The following is a 20,940-nucleotide window of genomic DNA, read 5'->3' as shown; positions in this document are numbered from 1 at the left end:
TTTCCCTCAAACTTGGGTAAACCTGTGATAAAATCCATTGAAACCTCCTCCCAACATTGGCTTAGAATGGATAAAGGTTGTAATAGACCCAATGTCTTAATTGTTTCAACTTTATTTTGTTGGAAAACCAAACATTCCACCACAAATTTTTGAATATCCAATTTAAGGCCATCCAAAAGAAATTCCTTCTTAACCCTGTGGTAATTTTTAAAAATCCTGAGTGCCCTCCTAAGGGATAAGTGTGCAATCCCATAAGAATATTTTGTTTTAGTTGGGAATTCTTACAGAGGTATAAGTGATCTTTGTACCATAAAGAATCATTTTTCTAGCTAGATGTATCAGACGTACTGGAATCTTGTTGTAACTTTCGAATAAGTGCCCACACTTCTTCGTCATTCTTCTATTCCTCCCTTGCTTCATTTATCCAATCTGGTTGGATAATAGAAATGGCGCACAACAATGCTTCCACATCCTGATCCTTTCCTAAGAGTGCATCTGCCACCACATTTTGCTTCCCTTTTTTGTATATGATTTCAAAGTCATAACCCAACATCTTTCTAACCCACTTTTGTTGCTCTTCAGAGGATAATATTTGTTCTAGAAATTATTTAAGGCTATCATGATCCGTTTTAACCTTGAAGTGTCTTCCCATTAGTTAGGGTCATCATTTCTTAAGTGCATGGAGTATTGCCAATATTTCCTTCTCATAAATAGCTTTGTGTAAAAACTTTCCCTTGATTGGACGACTTTCAAAAGCAATGGGTCTTTCATCTTGCATTAAAACAACACCAATTCCATTTCCTTAAGCATCACATTCCACAATAAAGGCTTTTGTGAAGTCCGATGTAGCTAAGACGATATGAACACATCAATCCTATGCTCTTCTGGAATACTTTTTACCCTTATGTTCAATTTTTGGAACTCCTCAATGTGCTCCATTATTGAACCCTTTTGTTTGAGACTTATCAATTAGCTAAAAAAGGTGTTGCTTTTTTATCCTCATAATGTGCTGTCAATTCTTCCATAAAAATTGCCCAAGTGATAATTTGTTTACAAGAACAAAGCCATTGATATCATACAAAATGATTTGGTTCCAAATATAAAGTTGCAATATGTACCTTTTGTGTGTTTTGCACATTATTGAGATCGAAAAATTGCTCCATCTATAATATCCATGTTGCGGGATCCTTGCCATCAAACTTCCTCATATTAATTTTTGGAATATGGTGGGTCTTCGATCCCACATTAGAGTCTAGAAATCATGATTAACATTTCTTTTGTTCGCATCATGAGTTTCCTTTACTACCTTTTCACCATTAGTAAGTATTTCTTGTAGAAAATTTGTCAAATATGTCTTCAAATCTACCATGTCTCTCTTCAAATATATCTTCAAATCGTCCATCTTAGCTTCCACACCTTTTATCTTAGATTCCAAACCATTTATCTTAGATTATGTTACCTTTTGTGAGAGTGACATTTGTTGCACTTGTTCTTGTGATTTTGATATATCATGTAACATTTCTTCCTCTTCTTCATGAGTCATGCTAGAGCTTTCAGGTGCTTACTAGGTGTTTGTATTTTCTTTCCTCGCGGCAAAAATTTAAAAAAATCTACACACCTTTTTTCACGTTGTAGGAGCTCGATATTTCCTCTGATGTATCTTCGTACTTTCTAATCATCCAGTTCTGAAATTGCGTCCTATAGTAGCCTTCTTTTTCCTCTTTCCAATGCCACCAGTCTGACCCAAATTGGATTCTCCAAAGAAGAGTTATGAAAAATCTCTCATAGTGACTTGATTATAGACTAGTTCAGTAGAGCGAACTTGTACGATGTACCATGAGTCACTGTTTCGACCTTTGGCTCTAAAAAATATCTACAAGAAACTACATTCCATTCTCTTTCTGTAAATTCTAACGAAATTTCAATCTGATTCTCAGAGAGAAAGTTATGACAATTTTCCCCAGGTAACCTATTTGGAATGTAATTCAGGAGTCTGAAAAAAGACCAACTTCCTCAAATCATATCTCTGCAAATACAGTCAAAAAGCTCTGAAATTGGGACCCAAGGTTCAGCGCGATGTCTTCTCAAATGGTTTTTTTTTAGCTTCTATAACATCACAGAACCAAAGTTATAGCAAAAAGAGCACAATGACCTATTTGGAGTAGCAAAACCCTAGACTCCAAAGCTCTGATACCAAATGTTATGAAACTAGCTCAAGAAAAGATAGAAAAGATAGATCAATGCCTTAGAATTCAGCCTCTTCGAGGGGGAAACCTCCTTTACATTACATAAATGAACAATTCTTCGATGATTCAAATGACAAAACCTCCTTTATATATATAGGAGTCTAAGGAGTCACAATATAACCCAGCCAACCTAACAATAATAATATAAAGCCACAAAAATAACAATAGATGGATTCTATGGGGCACAGTAATAACAATATGGGGATAATAGTGGCACAACAATATTAATAAGGGATGTAACTACAATAGTAATGAGGTAATCACTATTATTATAGGGATCCAATGGGAAGACATGAAGAAGCCTCAAGAAAATATTTCTTTGCATGAACTTAGCAAGCTCAAACACCAATAAAAGCTGCTGCTTAAAGAATTAAATGTAGTACCTTCTTCACCTCTTCCAACTCGTGTATTATCCAAGGCAGCTAAAGGATCAGGTAAGCCACCATCTGATAAGGCAGATGTTACTGATGCTATTTTAATTGGGGATAAGTCAAATTCTCATACTCCTCCTTTTATCTTGACTTATGAGATCTATAATAGAAATTTCCATAACTGCTTGAGAGATTCAGGGGCTTCATCAAATATAATGCCAGCCTCAATTTGTTCCAAATTAAATATTGAGCCCCATAAGTCTGCAGTTGACATTGTTCAATTATATTGAACTAAGGTACAAGTTTTAGGAGAGATAAATTCAATTACTATCAGACTAGTACCCGATCCTAGGGTGGTCCAAAGAACTCATATATTAATTGCTGACATCCCTGAGTTTTATGGTTTGATGCTTAGTAGAGATTGGTCTGAAAAAATTCACAATTACATTTCGAATAATTGGTCTTACATGTGGCTTCCTAATAATGGGAAACCAAATCAAATTAGAATAGATTGCAAAAAACATTTGTCTCATACAGTAATTGAGTTTGACCAAGAAAATAAACCTGTAGCCTTCAATAATACATTCTCTGAAATTATTCTTCTGAGTCATTTTTTGGGAATTTTAATGCTTAGCAATCTCCTTTTCTTGTTAGTAGTGTCATATCACAAATTGAAAATTTTTCCCATACTGATACATCAAAGTTTTTTACTGTTGCTGATGAACTTGTAAATAAGCTTGTAAATATGCCTTTGTTTTGGTCTTTGTATTTTGATGGATCAAAATCCAATGATGGTGCAGGAGCAGGATGTATTTCAGTTAGTCCAGAAGGAGAAAAAATGATGTTATCATGTAGATTAGAATTTGAGCGTACCAATAACACTACGGAATATGAGGCATTGATTCAGGGTCTTTATAAAGCAATAGGCCTGAATATTCAATATCTGAAAGTATTTGGTGATTCTGAAATTGTCATTAAACAAGCAAGAAATATTATCCATTGTCTCTCGAGTAATCTCAAACATTATCAATCACTTGTTGAAGATCTCATAACTCATTTTCTGGCATTTGACATTTCTCCTATTCCTAGATCACAGAACGCAGTAGCCGATATTTTGGCTAATGTCACTTATAAACTCCTTCCATCTGAGGATTATAGTCCAGATCGATTTTCAGTTGAATTAATTTTTCAACCGTCTATCCCTGATAATATCACCAATTAGTGTGTATTTAATCATGATGAAGACATCTTAAAATTATCGACTTCTGAAAAATCTTATGACGATCAAATTATTGATGAAAAAAATCATGATCTTCAATTAAAACAAATACTCAACGATAATCATATTCCTAAATCTATGGTTAAGCTCGAAGATCTTGATGATATTAAGAATAGATTCAAAAAGGTAACTAATTCAAAACTTCAAAGTTCTACTTTAAGGTTTGAATTAGTAAATATTGGCACTAAAGCCAAACCCTAGAAGCCCTTATCACCTACGACTTATAATTAATTTTTTATTGTATAGTTGATTGTTTTGTGGTTGGTTGACTTTATGGCATGGTACAGGAGGTTATGTTGTGAGGACAACTATCCTCCTCCTCAGGCTTCCTTCTCCCACCTCTTCACTATCCTACAGAAATCCTAATTCCGACCATTCTATTGTTACTTTGTTGTTCTGCTACTTCGTCAAGGTCTCGGCTCCTGGTCTCTGGTTGTTGTTTCACAAGGGTTTCATTTTTCCAGCTCTGGGAATGATTTCTCGTGAGGGTTTCTACTTGTACATGTTGGTGATGTTTCCTGTTCTGAGCATGGTTTCAAAGTTTTGGGTCTGGAACCCTGGGTCTCAATCTCTGATCTCCGTCTGTTCGACTCTGGTTATGATTTTGGTTGTGGGTCTTTGCTATATGCTCACTTCGATTATACTGGTGATTTAAAAGTGTTTGCTTCATTGTTTGCCTGCTTGCGGGGCATTTTGTTGCAAGTCATGGTTGTGGGGTGGCTTGGCTCTCGGTTCTCATCCGGTATTCAACCGGAGGGGAGTTCTCCTTCTATGCCTCGCACTTCTACCTCGTTCTCTTTTGTCACTAGTTGTTCTTGCTCCTTGTGAGCAGTGGGCACTCTGCGACCATGACCTTGGTCCGCGGCTTCCTTCCTTGTTCGCACGGGCTCGGCTCCTTCGGTAAGTCTTTCCTTAAACCCTTGCCTCTGCTTTCAGTTTTTTTGCTTATGGCTCTGCTTGCTGGCTCTAATGGCCTGTTTGTTGGCCACGCAGGTATACGGCTAGTCTCTCTGTTTGCTGGTCTCGTGCCCTGACACCTACGCTTGTATCGGGTAGGGTCGCTCCTTGTTATTCCTCTGTCTGTCTGTCTGAAGCGTTTGTTGTTGGCAGTATTCTCTGGGTCTGTTGTTGAGGGTTTGGCTTCGGCCTCACTGTGTCTTGGCCTATGTATTTATGCCTCCGGCTATTTAACTTATGACTTGTAATTATATCGGTCCTATGGTGACCTCGTGGTTGTATTTGGCACTGTTAATGGAGGAACTCTATTTTCATGGCTTGTCTGTATTTGGTAACTGTATCTTGGACTGTAGATATTCGATATCGATATATACACAGTGATTTATTTTTGATAATTAAATAGTAAAAGGGAATGATATGAGTTCTTTTGGTACCTATAGATATTTGTTTATTCCTTCGACAGTGATTTACTTGATTCTTCTGCAAGCCCGCTCCGTTGTCTTGTTGAACTTGTCCACGTGTTCTTCTTATTCCTGTGTTAATTATTCATTCTCTGTCTTTGTTATAAAATGGATAAATGATTTTAGTTAAGTTAGGAAGAAAATACTTAGGCTGCAATATATAGATTCAGACTTTCTTTTTTTTCATAATGATTTCATGCTAGCTTCTATTCAGCACTATGATGATCCTTACAGTAGCTTTTTCCTTCTTGTTTTTGTAAATATCACTGTACAATTATTAAATTGCCAGTAGTTACGTTTAGTTATTCATTGATAACTATTATTTCTTGATTGTATTCTAAAAGTAAATTTTAGACAAAAATAAAAATAACATAAACAAAAACAAATAGTGGGCTGAGACAGCCTTGAACTTAAAATAAAGTCCTAAATGCTGTTAACTAGAATTTTAAATGAAAATTAAAAAAAAATCTAACTGAAACTTCTTGTGTGTGCAAAGACAAATACTCCAGCCATGACCTCCCTTAGGTGGATGCTCATGCATCAGGCTTCTGGGGTAGATTAAAATTCATGGCTCTGATCCACGAGCTCCTCAATAGAATACCCTGCACATTGTATCTGTCCTACGTCAGGCAACAAACTATCCTCAATGGGGTGGTTCTTCCACTTAATGATGTAATACAGGTAGTCCTTTCTTCAAGTCCACATGGCCACCTTTGTATCGAGGATTCCTTCGATTTCAAGTGGCTGAGCCGAAGGCATTTTTCTCATCCACGAACCACTCTCTTCCTAGGTATCTCGCTTTGGCTGTGCCAAACTGTCCCCTTCAGGACTGGCTGTGTATGGGAATAAATCCACCACATTAAATATGGGTGATATTCCTATACCTAGAGGCAATTGGAGCTCATAGGCATTTGCATAAAAATTAGACAGAGTTTTTCAAGGTCCAATTTTCTTAAATTTCAACTTATTGTATTCGCCCTTAGGGAATATTTCTTTGCGTAGATGTGGTAGAAATTGATCCCCTACCTTAAATTGTACCTCCCATCATTTTAGATATGCTTTCTGTTTGTACCTTTGACTGTTGTCCTGCAATTTTGACTTCACCTACTCATGTAGGTCGTTAATTCCTTTTCCAAAATCCTCCCCATTAACATGTATTCTCTCTAACTGTCCCAAATCTCATAACTCATGCACTCCTCATGGATCCATTCCATATAAGATCTAGAAAGGACTACTTCCTATGCTTCGATTTGGTGAATCGTTGTAAGAAAATTCCGCTTGGGCAAGTACATTATCCCACATTCATGAAATTTCCCCAACTAGACTCCGTAGCAGGTTTCCTATGATTTTGTTCACCACCTCCATCTGCCCATCGGTCTATGGGTGGTAACCAGAGCTGAAATTTAACTTTGTATCCAGCTTTTTCCGTAAGGTGCACCAGAAATGTCCTGTGAATTTCACATCCCTGTTAGAAACAATGGACTTAGGTTAGCCGTGCAGTCTGATGACTTGAATGAGAAACAAGTGTGCTACATGGGTAGTGTCACTAGTTTTCCTGCAAGGGATGAAGTGCACCATCTTGGAGAAACGATCCACCACCACCATGATGGAATCAAAACCCCACTGTATTTTTGTCAGACCCAGGACAAAGTCCAGATCGACTGAATCCCATGGTCTATTTGGAATAGGTAAGGGTGTATAAAACCGCGTGTTTTGATTGTTCCCTTTCGCCAAGTGACATATTTTACACCTGGTCACATATCGTTGCACATCTCTTCGCATCTTTAGTCAATAATAGAAATGACTGAGTTGATCCAAGGTATTAATAATGCCTAAATGTCCAGCTAGACCTCCACTATGTTTTTCCCGGATGATGTTCTCCCTGATCAAACATTCTGGAACACACAACCATCCTCCCTTGAATAGCAACTCCTCCTGTAAGTTATAGTCTAGCCATGGACTATTATTCCTCAACAAGGTATTTTGGCTGGCTTCATAAGCCTCCTTGAAATCTGCATCTATTTGATACAAGTCCTTTAGGTGTTCAAAACACTGTACAACAATAGCTAAGGAAAATTCACCCAAACCTTGAAAGTCAAATCAAAATAGAGTTGAATAAACTCCTGAAAGCTAAAATAATATTTCTTGTCAGACATTCTAAATGGGTCTCAAACTTAGTACCTATAAGGAAAAATAATGGTCATATTAGGGTTGGTATAAATTTTAGAAATCTCAACAAATCATGTTAGAAAGATAATTTCCCATTGCCAACCATAGAACAGATACTTCAATCAGTATGTTACTCAAAGTTAATGTCCTTCCTTGATGGTTTTTCGGGATACATTTAGATACTAGTACATCTAGAAGATAGACTAAAGAAGACATTCCAGACTAAATGGGGAACATATGTCTATCAGAAAATGCCTTTTGGTTTGATAAATCCTGGAGCTACATTCCAACGAGCCATGGATATAGCCTTCAAAGGCTTGATCAATCGGATAGTTGTTGTTTACTTAGATGACATAACTTTTTATTCTAAGAAAAGGAGCAATCATTTGCATGATTTAAAACAAATCTTTGAACGTTGTAAAAGGTATGGGATTTCTTTAAATCCCAAGAAATCATTCTTCACTCTTAATGGAGGTAAACTCTTAGGGTTTGTTGTATCGAAAGATGGCATATACATTGATCCGGATAGGATAAAGGAGATTTATGATATTCCTTTGCCGCACAATAAGAAATCTATGCAATCATTTTTGGGACAGATAAATTTTGTGAAAATATTTGTTCCTCACTTCTCTCATATAGTTTTACCCTTGCAATCTATGATTAAGAAAAATTCAATTTTCAAATGGAGACATAACGAAAAAGAGGCTTTTGACTCAATCAAACAAGCAATAGTTAATGCTCCTGCATTAAATACTCCAAATTTTTCTAGTCATTTTATTTTGTATACTTTGGCCACTGAAACATCTTACGCTATTATCTTAACACAGATCAATGACCAACAAGTAGAAGCACCAATATCCTTCTTTAGTTCTAATTTGCAAGGTGTTGAACTCGAGTATTCTGAAGTTGAAAAATAAGATTTCGTTGTATTTAAATCTATGAAATGCTTTAGACCATTTCTCCTAAAAACACACACAAATGTAATAGTTCCATTCTCTATAGTGAGGCAATTGCTAGTTCAAAAGGAGTTAGGAGAGAAGAGAGCTAACTAGGTAACAACTTTACAGGAGTATGATATTGATATTGAACCAGGGAAAATTGTTAGAGGGCAAGGTTTTTGCAAGTTATTGGCAGGAGCTTCTAATATTCAAGACCATGAAGATTCAGAAAATAATTCACAAATAAATGAGATAAGTATCATTAATTCTGAATCTCAATATGTTGATCTGATATTTTACTTGAAAAATTGATATGCTCCCCCTGATTTCAGTTAGAAAGACAAACATGCCTTAAGATTAAAAGCCAAACACTTCGAAATCATTGATAATGTGTTATTCAGGAGAAATTATGATTCAATTTTATTAAGATGCCTTAAAAAAACTGAAGCGCGAATGGTTTTGCAGTAATTGCATGATGGCCCAGCAGGTAGACATTTTGGAAGAGACACTACAACTCACAAAATACTACATGTTGGATATTATTGTCCCACTTTGTTTAAAGATGCCCATGACTACGTAAGGAAATGTAAGATATGCCAAACTGCTGGTGGAAGAAAAAGGAAACCAGCCTTTCCTTTACAACTAGTAAACATTGAGAAACCATTTGAATAGTGAGAGCTTGATATTATAGGAGAGATTACTCCACATTCTTCCAAGAAACACAGATATATAGTCACCTCCATGGACTACTTCACAAAGTGGGTAGAAGCAATTCCACTAAAGGTAGCCAATTCTGATGCTATTATTGATTTTACTGATCGATTCATTATTACAAGGTTTGGTTTACCTAATGCACTTATTTTTGATAATGCATCTTATTTTTTTGGGAATAGTATAGTTGAATTCGCTCTTAAGAGAGGTGTTAAGATAAATTACTCTGCAAATTACTATCCTCAAGGAAATGGCTTAGCAGAGTCAACTAACAAGAATCTCATCAAGATTATTAAAAGAATTGTTGATCAAAATCAAAAGAATTGACATAAATCTTTAATATTTTCATTATGGGCAGTGTTGAGCCCCAATACTACCTCTCTTCCAAGCATTTTCTTAAACCCTTTCTCTTTTATTTTCCCATGTCAGTGCATCCTAAGCTATCAAAAGTTGTTACATGTTGATTTCAAAAGTGTATTTGAGTGATTTTCAAATTATATCATTGTGTGTGCTATTTGATCTAGGTTTTGTTTATTAGCTAAGGAATGTAGCCACTTTCCGCAGCTAGCTGGAAATTCCGTAGCCAATTCCATTGTTTTATAGGTTACAAGTATCAGTAGGAGGAATGAGACACATGGGAAGCTTAGGAATTGTCCATACATGGATGAGGTCCTATTTACTTAGCCATATTCGTAAGGAAAGGTCCCAGTCAAATGGAGGTCAACGGAGAGTTCTATGCCAACTAGAACTCTGTTCCTGCATGTAAAAGAAGCTCGAAGCTGTTCCTGAACTCGTGGATCCATTTTTGCACCTAAATGCCATCTACATAACACAATCCAACATCCACCTTGCATAGATTTACTGCTCATTTGAACTGGGAGGCTGAATCCTTCGATTTTGACCTGTTCACGTATCTATAGTTGAAGAAATTCCTCTGAGATATAGTTATTCATTTTCTCTATAAATACCAGTGTTTGCAATGCAAATAAGACATTCTGGATATTGTTTTTATAGTGTTATTTTCTGTTCTGTAATCGAGAGGCATATTACTCTGTTTTTCATAATACAAACTCTGTTTTCACAAGTATGTTTGAGCGTATTTTGAAGTAACAACGTGCTAGTCCGAAGCTGTGTAGAGGACCCCTACGTAGCTGAGGTCCTTCTTTTGTTTTTGTATAGTTTTCATGTATATTTTCTCTCATTCAAATTGTATATTTCTCGTCTTTTTCTTATGATCTTAATCCTTCTAACGTTGTATAAGTTTTGTAGCTTGTCATATTTCTTACTAACATTCATAGATGCATTTCAGAATAGGTCTTTAAGTCTGGTTATGCTTGAGCTTCTTAGTGTAATTTTTGCATCAAGTGGTGTTATTCAGACTTACTTCCTCTGATGAAACTCAGTTTTCAATCACTTGTTTATGCTTTTACTTTGTGAGATTTGTTTACTATTCATGATAGTTTAGATGTCAGTTCTTTCATGCTATATGATGATATTTCTGGAGCCTTTAGCTTAACCCTGTTTTAGAAGTCAATTGGCGAAATATTGTGATTATAAATGAATAAATTGGCTTTGCTTTCATTAGTGTGCAATTAGATAATTTAGATGTCAGTTCTTTCATTCTATATGATGATATTTCTAGAGCCTTTATCTTAACCCCGTTTTAGAATTTAATTGGCGAAATATTGTGATTATAGATGAAGTAATTAGCTTTGCTTTCATTAGTGTTCAATTAGATAATTTAGATGTCAGTTCTTTCATGCTATATGACGATATTTCTGGAGCCTTTAGCTTAACCCCATTTCAGAAGTTAATTGGTGAAATATTGTGAATATAGATGAAGTAATTGGTTTTGCTTTCATTAGTGTACAATTAGATAATTTAGATGTCATTTCTTTCATTCCATATGATGATATTTCCGGAGCCTTTAGCTTAACCTTGTTTTAGAATTTAATTGGAAAATTGTTGTCATTATGGATGAAATCATTGACTAATCATTAGTTTCCAGTTTCTTTACTTTTTGGTTTAAGTTGCAGCAGTTTATTAGATTTCAATTTTGCAATTAGGATGAACAACATAGATAGTAATCTCATTTTCAATACTTCATTTTTAGTTCGGTTTATATAGCTAGATATTCACACTCTCATTCAAGTTTTGATTTTGTAGACAACATATTTTAAGATCTCCTAAGTTCAAAGTTTGGAAATTATCACAAGAAGCAAGAGGATAAGCCTTGTCTTCAACTCTACATCCACACTTGATCTTTAAAAAGTACTCTTAAATTTTTGATTTAACAGTAGATTGGGATTTCCATTGCATTAAACCACTTTAGGAGACCAACAAAACAAAACCCAAAAAAAAGATAAAACTAAAAACAGTGAGGTAAGAAAAGGGTTGTCTAGCACATACAGTGCACTACACTTCATCAGTTTACGACTGCCATATTGATAACTTATGTAGCAATTTAGGACACACTAAATTGACTAAATAGGCAAATCAAATAACTCAGAAGGCCTCATTAGGTACTTCTCCTATTAACTTGGTGTATGGGAAAGAAGCTGTAATACCTCCAAATTTAGCACTCCCATCTCTAGACCTAGTACAATTCCTTGAAGAATTTCCTTCTTCCTCTATTTAATTGAGGTTTGATCAAATCCTTAAATTGGATAAAGAAAGAGAAAGGGCCAAAATTACTCATGCTAAATTTTAGTGTCAGTCTTTGAAGCCTTCAACCAGTGAGGAAATATGCTCTTACAAAGTGGCTTTAGGATGTTACAATCAAATTTTGTCATTTCAGAGATTCTTCAAGTAAAATTTGGTCACTACGTATTAGGTCTAGGGTTTGTTTTCACTCCTTTCAAAGTTCTCCAAACTTCGGTCTATGACACCATTCAGCTAAGTGTACCATTATTCAGATGGTTTTCATCCTCATGTCACGTTCAAATGGGTCATTTTACACCTTGTTCATGCTTCAGTTGTGCCTAGGTAAGGTTCATTTCCCTCTCCTAGGGTTTTGAAGGTAATTTCTCTTGGATGGTCAAATAATCAACACTGATGTTCATACACCTTCCCCTATCCTTAATGTACCTTATTAAACACTTCCCATCACTGATATCCCTCAAATTCCTCATTTTCGCACAAACCCTAGTTTCTTGCTACAATTTGACAATTTTCTAGGTTGGGCTTGTGTTTAGCCCTTTTGGACCCCTTCCTCTCACTCAATATTTGAAATTTCACATTATCCTATTTCCTAACATCCCTCCCTACTTCCCAAAATCTTCTCAAGAATTTAGAAGCCCCTTTTCCCTTTCATTTCACTTCATTTCGACAAATCCCCTGTTCCACACATCAGGGTAGGTTTTACTCAAATGATTCTTCTGAGAAAGGAAAGATGAATTTGGAAAAATTGAGAGAAATTTTTGTCCACAATAGGCCAAGGAAGCAAAACCCCCTTCACTTTTTACATAGGTGTCATGGTTGTAGAGAAATGTCAAAAATAAAGTTGTCTTATTAGGGTTGGTGCACCTCTGGAGTGGCCTTGGGAAAATCAAGATTTCTCATATCTTGGTTGGCCAAATGACTTTCTTGATGAGTCAAATGATAACTAGACACAAAGATATTTTAAATGAGCTATCATGAGCTCTATTTGGAGTTGCGGAAGACCTTCAAAAGTGGACTGCAACAGCACCCTGCCTTTAAGCAGCCTCATTTTGCACATCTTGACCAGTCTTGGGAGATTTGACTTTTGACAGGGTCAATGAACTCCAAATTGAAAATTTCAAGTTGTGTTGGAAATTATTCTCGATAAGATTTCCAACATGATATCCCACGCCCAATTTGGACACTGAGAAGGCCTCCAAAATTGGTATGTAAAAAGGCGCTAGGCACCTAGGTGTTGGCTCAGCGCACCTATCAACTAAGCTCAAAAACTAATTTCATTACCTTTCCAAGCCTCCAAATTTGAAAAAAGCCTCTCTACAAGTAATTACATCCTTCCATTTGCCCTATCAAGAGATTTTGTCATCCTTGATGGTGATGTGAGTCCTTAAAAATAAAACCCTAGTCCTCTTGTTGTTTTCACTCGCTTGTATGATTTTCCCACATCCCATGCCCGTGCACTAAAATTTCCCTAATTCCCTTCCCATTTTCCTCTCCCTTTGACACTCACCTTACCCCCCTATGACTAAACCTTAAACCATAAACCCTATACATATTTCCTACTATTTCCCAAACCCTAATTCTCTTTTCCTAAACCCTATCATTCCCTAAAACCCCTGCATCGATCATCAAAACCCCTTTTCACTCTTTTATTACCCAAATACTCTCCATTTATTCTATTTTCCCATATCCCACACCCCTAAAGTAACTAATTCCCACATAAAACCCTAATTCCATCACTAAACCCTAATCTTCCAAAACTATTCCCTAATTTCCCTAATTTCATTTCCCAAGAGTAAATATCTTCATACTCATCACCATTTTCCTCTTTCATCCCTCTTTCACCATCATTTTTTCCACCATACCTTCATCTCATCATTTCCTAAGACAAGCATTATGGAAAGAGAGAGTGAATATGACTATGAGGAAGAGACGCTCAGTGATAGTTCTATGGAGAAACATAAGTAGCAAAGCAAAGGAAATGAGAAGATGCATGAGGATGGTATAGATTGCAAATAGGAAAGAGAACAAGAAGTTGGAGGACCAAAAAACAATCATGGAGCTGCAAAAGATAAGAGAAAACCGATAAGCAACCAAGAGGAGGAAAATCAAATTGACACCACTCGAGAAAGAATTTGAAGTTTATCGTGAGTCTTGGCTAGAGAGGGTGAATATGCACTTGGAGAAGCTACTTGAGAAGGAAAATTAGGAGAAAAAGGTGTTGCGGCATATGTCTTATCATTATTTGGCACGAAACAAAAGTTGCAAAGTGAGAATAAGGACCTTAAAGGCCAAGCTGAAGAAAACATTGAGGAGGAAGGAAGAGCAAGATAAGCTCAAGATTTTGGTTGAGGCTTCCTTAGCCCAACATAACACTTGATGCAGGTCACTCAGCCCAAATTTCAATAAATTTGACGCACTTTTTGTCAATTTTGAATTTTTGAAGCAAAACATAGATATTTCTACCTGGTGTGTAGAGCCACCCGGTGCTCGCTTTTTCTAGGGACCTCCTCTAGAGGAAAACTATACATTTTTGGATTCCTCATGAAAAATTGTGAATACCCAGAAATGGCTAGAAAGTTTTGTCAAGTTTTGAGCTAACAAAAGGGTCAAAAACACCTCAAAAATGCCCTTTCTGCCCCTTTTTGGCCGCACAGGAAGTAGTGTTAGGAGAAATCACTTTGGGAGGGGCAAATGACAACAAATTTAGTAATTCCACTTATTCTGAAAAGTAGACAAATAGCCCATTCCAACAAGCCCACTTGGAGAAAATGTTGTGCAAAATAAGGCCTCCAAAATCAGCTGCAAAAATGTGCTATGCACAAGGTCAATGGTACGGTGCACATGATGGAAGATTGCTATTTTTGCGCAAAAAATTTGTTTTTCGCCTAGTTTTTTCCCAATTTGGCATTCTTACCTCCCATGATAAAAATCATGATGTAAATTGATGTAACTTGATGGAATTTGATGTAAAAATGATAAAATTTCACTCATGGAGGTAGATACATCATGAATCGGTGGTTTTACTGAATGAATCGGTTTCCTAGATTTTAGTGGCAAGTTGTTCCATTGCCTACTTTTCAATTCTTAGTTTAGATCTTGTTGAAACAGGTCCTAAAATCATGAATTCAACCCCTAAAGGCTACCATGAGTTGTTTTATTCCTATATCTAGTACTTTTTCAGTCATTTGTAAAGGTTGGACTCTTGTGAATTCTTTGAGCATTATTGTACATTCATCTTTGCAGTTTGGCAAAGGAATAGACCAGGGTTTGTAGCATTTTGTGGGATTCTTGGGCAAGTTGATTTGGTATTGTTTTTCCTTCTGTAATTCAAGTTTACACGTGTTATGTACGCCATCATCTCTCTTTGTTCACCTTAACTAAATGAATCAATTGTAAAAGGTAGAATGCATTGATGTTGCAGTGTTCTACCTAGGGTTTGTTTAGTTTTCCATGTTTTGAGCAGTTTGAAGAGGACCCATGAGACTTTCATGCCCTCTCCAACTCCTCACCATTCTTAAGACTCTCCATCTCACTTATTTCAAATACTAAACCATTTTCCTACCTCGCCCCATAGAAACCTCTGCAAGACTGAGTCCATTCCCCAGACCCAAATCGGCCTTTCACACTTGATCCAGCAAACCAACATAAAACTCAATCAAACTCCTCTGAGCATATACGTAGCCTAAAATTAGTCTTTATGTCAGTCATATCAAGCCTCATTGGCTATATTTTCCTGAGATAGAGCCTAAAGTTATCCAGGTAGCCTTCAAACTGCTCTTGCTTTGCAAGTGCATAAGTAGATGAACGCTACTTCAGTCAATCTCTAGTTTAGTTTATGAACTGAACAGTTGAATTGCAAATTTTATGTTCCCCAGTAAAATGTAATCAAGTTCAAATCTTATTGTTGGTGGTGGACAATGATCGGATACCGGAAGGCTGAAATCATTCACCTAGCGATTCCAAATCAGTTTCGAGATCAGATCCAAAGACTCCACTGGAGGATGAACCCAACCAACAAAAACATGAAAGGACAATATGGAAAGATCAGGTATTCAAGTTGGAATTTCATCCAAGACATTATGCTCTTTGTTTTAAATTATTTCTTCTCATTTCTCGAGAATGTCAAGAAGGCTATGCAAAGTATATTGTATTTGAGAAAACATCCTCGAACTGCATTTGATTCCTTCCCTTTGAAGATTTTGAATACCAAAGATTTGCATGCCTTTCAGCTTGATCAAGACCCCTTTTCTAAAGCTTTTGATGACCATCTTGAAACTGATGAGCCCCAAGAGACCAAGACTGATTCTATACCTTCTGTACATACCCCTATACTTTTAAAATTCCAAATCGATACAAGCCTCTGATTTTACCTCCTATATCCCATGCTTTCCCAAAAAATCATGACCTATATCTACCAAGATTTGATGGTGAATGCGACAACATCACTGCTGAGAGACACATACTGAATTTTGAGTCTTTTCTTGACCTTTTTGAAGTTGATGAAGAACATGTCAGTATTAGGCTTTTTGCTCTTTCTTTGCAAGGAAAAGTCAAGAGTTGGTTCAAAACCCTGCCTAATGTGAGAATCTCAGATTTCCAGTAGTTCGTCAAAGTTTTCCTCGACAGGTGGGTGGTCAGACAGAACACTTTCTTGATTATAGAAGAGTATAACCAACTGAAAAGATTGACAGGGGAGACAATGCAATAGTTTTCTCCGAGGTTTAATCAAGTTTATTTTTCGATGGCAGTTAATATAAGACCTCGTCCTGGATCTGCTCTCTTGCACTACCTGGATGCCTTTGATCTGGAAATGGAGTTTCAGCTGAGAGAACGAAACGTTGCAACACTTGAAGAGATTCAAAACAGTGCAGTAGATGTAGAGGCTATTTTGTTGATCAGAAGAGAAAAGTTGAAAGAAGAAGAGATGAAAAACATAGATCCAGAGGTATTGACATCTTTAGAGGTAAAGCTTGACATTTTGGTAAGTGCAGTGGAAGAGATGATGCAAAAGATCATTACAAGGAATGAGTATGATGTTCAAGATCATGGCACACTAATTGAAGAAGAACAAGTTGTTGATCCAAAACATTTTCTTTCTTATCCCAGTTGTCATATATCTAATAATGATTATTTTATAGATCATCTTGGAGAAGAGAGATCTGTTGATATGACATGCATGCTTGATGATGTATTTAATATTGATGATTTGCCTCAGTTTGATCATTGTGATGACGATTATGTTCTCTAAACTGAAACTAGTCTTGCAGACAAATAAACAGCTAGTTTGTGGAAGGAGGAAGTTCACTTTCAGCAGTTTGAATACAGTGATGAGTCGTTGCATATCAGCTATGAAAGTGAGGAGGAAAGTGCAGCAAATTTTGAAGTAAGTGAAGGATATTTTCCCTTTTGTTTTACTTCGTTTCAGTTCATTAGAGACAACTTTCATGCAATTAGAAATCAACTGTCGACAAGTCTTGATCTAGACCATCTTGAGGGAAATGAAATCCTTGCTCAAGACTTCTCATATCCACCATTGCAGCCTCCGAATGCCATTGATTTTCAAGTTGCAGATGAAGACTTGGAAGCTGTAACATATGATCAAATGATGCAAGATGATTCTGTACCTTTCTGTTTTGAATCATTTCAGTTTTTGAAGAAACATTTGTATAGTATATCTTCAAATGAGCAGTTTGTAGAAAAACAGGTAATCTCATTGGAACCAATAGAAAATGGGTTGCAACAATCTTTTCAAGTTTTTCATGATCCAATAGTTGATGTGTTGGATGATGTCTGCAGTCAAAGTCCTTCTCCATTAGATACCTGTGAGCTTGAAAAAAGTATTGATACAAACTTGATTCGAAAATCGGTTTCTTTGTCATTTTTAGCAGGAGTCTCATCACAAAGCTCAGATGAAAGTTTGCATTCATTGTATGAGGAGAAGAAAAGTAATCCATTGGATGAGCTAAGTCCCAGTGTGCATGAGTTTCAAGATCCTTATGTAGTGTTTTTGGAGTCAGATGGAGAATCCATGGTATTCAACAGATCCATTTACAAGTTTTCATGGGAGTTTCCTTTCAATAGTTCTCTCTTGTTTTTCATAAGCAAGTAATTATGGAGAATGTAAACATCAGCCAAAATGCTTACTTGGTTGCATTGGTTATTTCACTTCACTTGATCAGGTGATGAATGGAAAAACTAGATTAGGCTTTATTGAAAAAGCTCCATTTTGAGCATATTGTCTAGTTTGTCAGTTGTGTTTTAGTATTGAGTCAGTTTTAGTCAGTCAGTGTTTTGGAGTCATCAGTATTCAGTCATGTAATTTCTGCTTGAGTTTTTGACTCCATTACCCAATGGATAAGGCACTGGTCTTCTCTCTCAAAGAGTTATTGTTCTTTGCACCTCCAAGGAGCAACCATCCCCATTGGAGCCAATGTTAGTGTCAGTATTTGAAGCCTTCCACTAGTGATCAAATATGCTCTTACAAAGTCATTTTAGGATGTTACAGTCAAATTTTGTCATTTCAGAGAATCTTCAAGTAAAATTTGGTCACTAGGCATTAGGTCTAGGGTTTGTTTTCACTCCTTTAAAAGTTGTCCAAATGTCGGTCCATGTCACCATTCAGCTGAGTGTACCACCATTTAGAGGGCTTTCATCATCATTTCAGGTTCCAATGGGTCATTTTACACCTTGTTCATGCTTTAGTTGTGCCTAGGTAAGGTTCATTTCCCTCTCCTAGGGTTTTGAAGGTAATTTCTCTTGGATGGTCAAATCATCAAAAAAATTTATATCCTGATGTTCATACACCTTTCCCTATCCTTAATGTACCTTATTAAACACTTTCCATCACTGATATCCCTCAAATTCCTCATTTTCGCACAAACCGTATTTTCTTGCTACAATTTGACAATTTTCTAGGTTGGGCCTATGCTTAGCCCCTTTGGACCTCTTCCCCTCACTAAATATTTGAAATTCCACTTTCCCCTGTTTCCTAACATCCCTCCCTACTTCCCAAAATTTTCTCAAGAATTTAGAAGCCCCTTTTCCCTTTCATTTCACTTCATTTCAACAAATCCCCTGTTCCACACATCGTGGTAGGTTTTACTCAAATGATTGTTCTCAGCAAGGAAAGATGAATTTGGAAAAAATGAGAGATTTTTTTGTCCAAAATAGGCCAAAGAAGAAAAACCTCCTTCACATTTTACACAGGTGTCATGGTTGTAGAGAAATTTCAAAACTAAAATTGTCTCAGGAGGGTTGCTGCACCTCTCGAGTGGCCTTGGGAAAATCAATATTTCTCATATCTTGGTTGGCCAAATGACTTTCTTGATGAGTCAAAGGATAAATAGACAAAAATTTATTTCTAATGACCTATCATGAGCTCAATTTGGAGTTGACTAAGACCTTCAAACGTTGACTTCAATAGCACTATGCCTTTAAGCAGCCTCATTTTGCACATGTTGACCAGTCTTGGGATATTTGGCTTTTGACAAGGCAAATGAACTCTAATTTAAAAAATTCAAGTTGTCTTGGAAAGTAGACTCAATTAAATTTCCAATGAGCTATCCCAGGTCCAATTTTGGCATCAGGAAGGCCTCCAAAATTGGTCTGCAAAAAGGTGCTACGTACTTAGGTGTTGGCATGATGCACCTGTCAACTAAGTCGAAAAACTCATTTCATTACCTTTCCAAGCCTCCAAATTTGCAAAAAACCTCTCTACAAGTAAGTAAATCCACCTATTCACCCTAGCAAGAGATTGTTTCATCTGTGATGGTGATGTCAGTGCTTAAAAGATAAAGCCCTACTTGCCTCAAAGTTGTGTTGTCAAAACTGCCTAGGGTTTTTGTTTTTCTTGCTGTTGTCACTCCATTTTATGTTTTTCTCACATCCCATTCCCCTGCACTAAAATTTCCATAATTCCCTTCCCATTTCCCTCTCCCATTGACACTCACCTTACCCCCCTATCACCAAACCCTAAACCCTATACATATTTCCTGCTATTTCCAAAACCCTAATTCCCTTTTCCTAAAACCTATCATTCCCTAAAAACCTTGCAACCATCATAAAAATCCTTTCCACTCTTTTATTACCCTAATACACTCCATTTATCCTATTTTACCATATCCCACTCCCCTAAAGTAACTAATTCCCTCACAAAATCCTAAATCCCTCACTAAACCCTAATCTCCCAAGATTATTCCCTTCTCTCCCTAATTTCATTTCCCAAGAGTAAAATCTCTCCATAATCATCACCATTTTCCTCTTTGATCATCATTTTTTCCACCATACCTTCATCTCATCATTTTCCTAAGACAAGCATTATGGAAAGAGAGAGTGAATATATGTTTATGAGGAAGAGACACTCAGTGATAGTTCTATGGAGAAACATAAGCAGAAAAGCAAAGGCAAAGAAAAGGTGCACGAGGATGATATAGATGAAAACCAAGAGAGAACAAGTAGTTGGAGGACCATCAAACAATCATGGAGTCGCAAAACATAAGAGAAACTTGGCAAGCAGCCAAGAGGAGGAAAATCAAATTGACACCACTAGAGCAAGAAATTGAAGCTGATCATGAATCTTGGTTAGAGAAGGTGAGTATGCACATCGAGAAGCTGCTTGAGAAGGCCAGTTAGGAGAAAATGATTTTTTGGCACATGGATTATCATTATTTGGCACGAAACAAAAGTTGCAAAGTGAGAATAAGGACCTTAAAGGCCAAGTTGAGGAAAACAATTAGGAGGAAGAAAGAGCAATATAAGCTCAAGATTTTGGTTGAGGCTTCCTTAGCCCAACATAGTACTTGATGTAGGTCACTGAGCCCAAATTTCAAGAAATTTTGCACACTTATTGTCAATTTTGAATTTTTGAAGCAAAACACAGATTTTTCTGCCTGGTGCGTAGTGACATCCGGTGCTCGCTTTTGCTAGGGACCTCCTCTAGAGGGAAACTCTACATTTTTGGATTCCCCATGAAAAATTATGAATACCCAAAAATGGATAGAAAGTTTAGTCAAGTTTTGAGCTTCCAAAAGGGTCAAAAACACCTCAAAAATGCCATTTCTGCCCCTTTTTGGCCACACAAGAAGCAGTGTTGGGAGAACTCACTTTTGGAGGGGCAAATGAACACCAAATTTAGAAAATCCACTTGAT

This window comes from Pinus tabuliformis, chromosome 2_1, assembly GCF_031772625.1.
Source record: "Pinus tabuliformis cultivar Carrire ecotype Pingquan chromosome 2_1, CPIR1, whole genome shotgun sequence".
NCBI classification, from domain to species: Eukaryota; Viridiplantae; Streptophyta; class Pinopsida; order Pinales; family Pinaceae; genus Pinus; species Pinus tabuliformis.
The sequence above is the reverse complement of the archived record's forward strand: the minus strand, read 5'-3'. Positions refer to the sequence as shown.